Consider the following 7,500-nt stretch of genomic DNA (forward strand, 5'->3'; position numbering starts at 1 on the left):
GCCGCATGTCAACGAAATATTACTCTCAACGACATATATTATAAGAGTTACTTCCCAGTCTCCGAGACCGCTTGTACCCGGGAAACTTATTAAAAATAGATATGACAGTGCGCTGAAATTACGTTATCAGTCAATTACGGAGCGTTTCCCTTCTGCTATCCATATATGGTTGAATTGTGAGTTCGCTTCGTCTATATTAGAGTATCTCTCTAGCCTTTACTGCAGTATTAGACGTTCTATTAGTGTATCCACATTAACTTAGATATGAAGATTGCTATTGTCAATCATATCATATCGATAATAAATAGACGGTATTTGACAATATGCAGCTGATGCTTGACATTGCAGATATTGTGTTTGTTTGTTTGTTTTTTTAATATAAAGACTGTGATTAAAGATAACAGTTATACAAGAAAGCAACAACATCAGTATAAGATATGTAAATCATTGAATTAATTAGATAAATGTGATTTGAACGTTACCTAGAGCGCTTATATTTATTGGAAAAATTACCACCACTACGAAGAAGCTTATACATGCACAGAAATCTGTGTGTGTGTGTGTGTGTGTGTGTGTGTGTGTGTGCGTGTGTGTGCGTGCACGCGTGTGCAATAGAATATATATTTGAAATGTTCCTGGTATTGAGATCGAAAGCCAAGCAACTTCGTTGAGAAGTGAGCTTATGAACTATAAAGCTCTCTAGCTCTACAAGAGACATTTTGTCTCGAACTGCTAACGCATACATTGCTTAACTACAATGCTACAAAACTGCTCATAAATACCCACGTACATAAGTACGTCGGTATTAGAGAGAGATATTGGAAGATATAACGATAGACATACAGATAAATAAACTCGTTAGAAAAGCTATTGCAGTCATATAATTGCACTCATGAATTCTCACAGATATACACACATACGGTGACACACTCAGACACATAGACCCACACACATACACACACACACAAACACACACACACAAACACACACACTCACATATATATAGATAGATAGATATGAGTGTGTTTGTGTATGAGCGTATTTGTGTGTGCGTGCGTGTGTTACAATGTAGACACTGGTGTTTATTGATTTACGCTAAGTCTGAATGATGTCATGGACTCTCATTCGACAGCTTAACGTATTTGAAATAAATAGAGAGGTGCCATGTAGTATCCATTTTCTATATCATGATATCATTGATAGCCTGGAAGGTTAATAGCTTGCACTGAACTGTAGTTACCAAGGAAGCGGTTGACGATACAGAATGATAGGTAGAAAATGTATTAGGTAATCGCTATGAATTAACTATACGTCGGAACGTTACACAAAAGCGTGAAGCTGGTATGCTTGAATGTCAGAATTGCAGGTGTGTAGGTAGATATCTGGATAAGTATATACGCATGTATATAATCATATATATATATATATATATATATATATATATATATATATATATATATATATATATATATATATATATATATATATATATATATATATATACATACATAAATACATAAATACATATATATATATAAGATGTATACTTGTACATATATATATATATATATATATATATATATATATATATATATATATACCCGTTCATATGAATATACATATTTGTTTGTATGTATATATGTGTGTGCGTGTGTCTATGTTCAGATAGACTGATAGGTAGATTGAGAGAGACGGTAGACGAACTAAAATTGTTGAACTACAACTGCGTCATCTCTCTTTGGCAACTAAAATCATTGCAGTAATTTCAACGAAAAACTACTTAATTACCTTGCTGTAGAAGACAGAAAATTTGTCAAGAGTTTACAGTGGAAATATCTCTTGAGAATATTATAAATGAAAAGTACGTCTGAAAACACTTGAATCTTTCCAGGTAAATATCACTGGAACCATTCAGAAATTTGCAACTGTCTACCTTTTTACCTGGCTCTAACTGAAGTACCAATCTCTAATGATAAAAGCCTTTAATAGAAATAGAATAAATTCCAACTAGAACTTCGGAATTATGATAACAAAAGAGATTTTATAGTTTCATGTTAAACTCTGACCAACAAGATATTTAGTTTAAATGGACAAAAAGAAATTTAGCATCAGTTCTTTTCTGACTGAAACTTGAATACTTATCACAAAAGACATCATGTAACTCTAAATTACACTAACTAATCAGCCGAGACTATATTCACAAAATTGAACAGTAAAACATAAACAATATCACGAAGGACTTACTTGACATGTAAGGCCCACAATGTTACATTTTCGTCGCACCCTTTTCTTTCAACAATCATTATATGACTAGCCAATCTATATTAGATTTATTTCTACTAAATTCTAAAGAAATATATTTGCCACTCTAGAAAAATAATGCATAGTACTACAGTGAGGAAAAAAACAACGTGTCTATATATATGTTGGTATACGTATATAGTGTTTACCGATGATTTTTGGAGGTAATGTTAAACATTGAAAAAATCTGCCACTTTTAAAGAAAAGGTTATCGAACTATTCCGCCTGATGCGCACAGACGGTCGCTCGTTGATGGCATCTTAAATCCTGGTAAATTTGTTATTTGAGAGGACAGTGTTCACACTACACTAAGCAATAAAGTGTTTCTGATATTCAGCAAAGTTGAATATTATTTGTTTATATGCTTGCAAGCATTTATACTTCTATGTGTATTCGTGAGCTCCTCTGTGAGTGCGTTCGTATGTATAAGTGCTTTAGAAATATATATATTTTATCTTTCATCATTTAATTGTTTCAATCAATGGACTGTATCCAGGCTGTGGAACTGCTTTGTAGGCTGAAGTCGAACAAATAGACACCAGAACTTATTTTTCAAGCCTTCTGTTCCTTCTAATATTTGGAGATGGGGGTGAATCACGAATTTATGGGCACGTAAATACACCAACCCCGGTCGAGAGCCAATGGTACACACAAATAGTACACATGAATATGTATATATATTTAATTAGAGGGTGTGTTAACTTCATGAAGGGATGGTTGCATCCAAGCTAATACCGGTTCAATGCCTAGTATTATGGGAAAGTGAAATTATCTTAAAACAACAGATGTATATAAAGCATATAGTTTATATCCATTTAAAAGTAGAAAAGAAAATGGAGATTAAGAAGTTAATAATTGTTTATTATTGGTTGTCTTCACTTCTTACAGCCAAGATGACAAATTTGTTGTTAATAATAAAGAAATATTAACTTCCTAATCTCCATTTTCTTTTCTCCTTGTATGTATATATATATATATATATATATATATATATATATATATATATATATATATATATATATATATATATATATATATATATATATCGTCGCCGTCGTGGCAGTCTGTCGGTTACGACGACGAGGGTTCCAGTTGATCCGATCAACGGAACAGCCTGCTCGTGAAATTAACGTGCAAGTGGCTGAGCACTGCACAGACGCGTGTGCCCGTAATGTAGTTCTCGGATGAGATTCAGCGTGACACAGAGTGTGACAAGGCTAGCCCTTCGAAATACAGGCACAGCAGAGACAGGAAAAAAGAGTGAGAGAAAGTTGTGGTGGAAGAGTACAGCAGGGTTCTCCATCACCCCACTGCCAGAGCCTCGTGCAGCTTTAGGTGTGTTCGCTCAATAAACACGCACAACGCTCTGTTTTGGGAATCGAAACCGCGATCCTACGACCACGAGTCCGCTGCCCTAACCACTGGTCCATTGGGCCTCCACACACACACACACACACACACACACACACACACACACACACACACACATATATATATATATATATATATATATATATATATATATATATATATATATATATATATATATATATATATATATATATACATATATACATACACACACATAACAATGCATGTATACATTTATGCGACTGGCTTCCTTACGTTCCTGTCTACGTAATTCACTCGCCATTTCCGGGGCTATAGCAGCAGACCATTGCCCAATGTATCAAGGTGTGCAGTAAATTTATGTCCAAGACCACACAGCAAGGAAGCAAGCATTTTAACCAGACTGCAAAGCCAAATCTACATAACTAAAATAAATTGAAAACCTGTTGTAATATATCTGTCGAATTGTGTGTGCAAAGCGTGTATTTGTGTCAACACACACAAAAAAAAAACAAACAAATCGAGCTTGTTTCATTGTATTTATATTCGGTCCAAACGGCATTAATTTACTTCCATCTATTTTGGATGCAGACATAGTTGTGAGACCAGAAGCACACCTGTTCACATTCATGTGTTTATTTCATTTATTGCATTACTGTGTACCTAGGATACTTGTCGCCTAATTGAGCAGCTACACTACAACCTCTGATCAATGAAAGTATTTTCAATGAATCATAGCAGCTACAACCTGGGAGAAAATCTATTCGGTGTACATAGGAATATAACCTGGAAATTTTTCTGAATTAGTGAGATGAAGAAACAAATCTTGTATTTATAGAATTTAGTTCTGTCTAATTTAATTCTGTTTGCAGCCAGCAAACTTAACGTTTTTCCATAAGAGGAAAATGAACGTCGGAACAAACTACTGCGGTCAAAGTAATGATTTGAATCACTTGAGGGCTGTGTCCCAGCATGAGGCCAGTAAAATGCTTGAAAGAATAACATAACCTCTTCAATGCATGCCAGATAGAACCTATTTTAATGTCAGTAAATTGGTTTGTGGGTATTACGTCTCGAAATATTTCGTAGACTATATTACCTTGCAGACATCAACTATGTACATTGTTCTCTCAGGAGAGAAATTTTTATCTCTTTCTTCAATTTTTATCTCCTACTTCAATTTTCCAAATACTTCCAAAGACTTTTTGTGATTTCAGTATATTGGTTAAATGTATTCCAGCTTGGCTGCAGTGCTAGCTCTACCAAATTTTCCTTCAGTGAATCTTCGCAGACATAATCATAGGGGAACCGCATCTGATGTATAAGAATATCAATTTTCAAGTTTCTCAATCGGCACGATATATAAACAATGTCACGTCGTATTTCGTTCCATCCGAGCCATTTCCGTTTAAATGTAGTTAAAGTTCGCACTTCTTAAAGAAATGATCCGTGTACTTGTATAAACAAGAATTATTCTAGGGTTCGCTTTCTGGTTATATCGGAATAGAACATTGTGATTCGAATATTTACAAACAGTTTTATTGGCTTTGATGCCAGCCATATTAACGCATAAGTAGTGATACCTCGGAAAAAACTTTCTCTAATTTGTCAGCAATGCTGAATAGATATACTCAACAGAGAGAGAGAGGGGGGAGTGATATATTGAAGGAAATCACAGACAAATGGTATCTTTTATCTATTAATTGTTTCAGTCGTTACACTGCGGCTTGGCCGGGGCACCGTCTTCAAGGGTATAATCGAACTAATCGACCCAAATGTTCATTTTTTAAAGCCTGGTACATATACTGTCCTTCTCATTTGTCGAGTAGCTAAGTTACAGAGACGTAAACAAGCCAACACCGGTTGTGAAGCAATACTTGGGAGCAAACACAAAGACAAACACACATTCGCATATACACATACATATACATGCATACAAACATACATAATTACATACACACATATATGCACACGCACATACAGACATATATACATACATACACACACATATATACATACACACATACGCACACACATACATATACACACACAAACATATATACACACATGCGCACACACATACATACACACACACACACGCACACACACACACACACACACACACACACATATATATATATATATGCACACACACGTATACCTGATATAGCTGTCACTATTAAAAGCGACAAAGTTCACTCGAAGAAAACGTGTAGTTTGTACTGAATCCAAAATAATTTTATTAAGATCTAGGTAAAGCAAAAAAAAAAAAATCATATAGGAATCAATTCTGCACCACACCATTTCTGGGGAGGAGAATAGGTTGCATATGAGATGCTCACATATGAGATGCTCACATATGAGATGGTTAAAAACAATATACAGAGAATATCGTTGCAAGGATGTAAAATTTTAAAATGTAGCCTAAAATACCACAAGAGATAAATGTCTGGAAGGCAAAATATCACGATATACTTTCTGTTCATGTCAAAATGTTCACCATAAAAGCAAGTTTTAAAGGCGTTACTGGCGGAGTCAGAAAAATAAGCCTCTGAACATTTTCTGGAGGTGAAACCCTTTCAATTCTTTGCCATAATGATATAGGTGCCTCTAAAATCTAGAGATGCATAACTCTTATTGCAATAGTGTATGATATTATCGCAGTGTGAATCTAATTCTGTTATGCGTTGACGATTGGGATACATTAAACAATGTTCCCAGCAGGTGCATCTTGGATATACGTGACATGTGTAAGGTACAACAATAATTTACTGACACTTTAAGCCGGTCATAAATACTTGGCCAAATATCTTGTAGATACAATATAGTTTGCATCATAAAAATTAATTGCATCAACATGAGAAGAGGATTAATCCTAGCGCTAATACAAGACTCTAAAATGTTCCTGTCTGGTGCTAACATTTTGCCATGATGTAGACAGATGTTGGATGCAAACACTAAATGAGAAACATCAATCATCTTTTGTATATGGTCGACCTTATGTTGAATGATGTTGATACTAAATAACTAGAAATACTGATACGGAGGGTGTATGGACTCACCTCAGCAATTGATATGGAACTAATTCGAATTAGAAGATGCTTTACGATACAGTTGAAGAGAGACAAATTGAAGACGTACACCAATCCCCTGGTGAAACACAGGCACACAAAAACTTAGGAATCTCTGAATTAGTTCAAGTATAAGATACATGAATGCGAGTAAAAGTTAAGACGGAATATTATTGATGCACCCGCTTATTATATAAAACCGATGTATATGCGAAATATAAGAGAAAATGTTTCAACACTATTTGACTCAATATTAAGTGAATGCAAATGTAACTAGAGACATAATTACAACATTTACAAACTACCATAGTCAGATTATTTTCATTAGTATTTGATGGAGTTGTGAGTGCATATGCAATTAGAAAACTATCAAATAATAACCAGTGTAGGACTACAAAATCGTCTTGTAAGCAGTAATAAAAAGAAAATTATAAATATGTTGCTACAAAAAACAGAAGGAAAGAAATTTTCTGTCAGCAGTGAAGGTAAGAAATGCAAACCGGAAAATAGAATGACAGACAACTGTGAAGAGAAAGAATAAACAACAGAACTGGTAAAAAAATTTTAAAAATAAAAAAAAAAATGCAAACCAAGCTAAAATGTGTGTTGAAGAATGCCATATTAAAATGACAACAAACAAAAATAAAAAGAATCGGTCTAGTTTGGTCAAGTGATTTGTGGGTCAAGGTACGATATTTAGATGATTAATACATTACCAAAGAGACAGAAACGTTATCTATGATTCTGTCTTCTCATGCTGCGAGATCTTTCATTGAGT

Source organism: Octopus bimaculoides, chromosome 13 (genome assembly GCF_046866305.1).
Source record: "Octopus bimaculoides isolate indiv1 chromosome 13, ASM4686630v1, whole genome shotgun sequence".
NCBI classification, from domain to species: domain Eukaryota; kingdom Metazoa; phylum Mollusca; class Cephalopoda; order Octopoda; family Octopodidae; genus Octopus; species Octopus bimaculoides.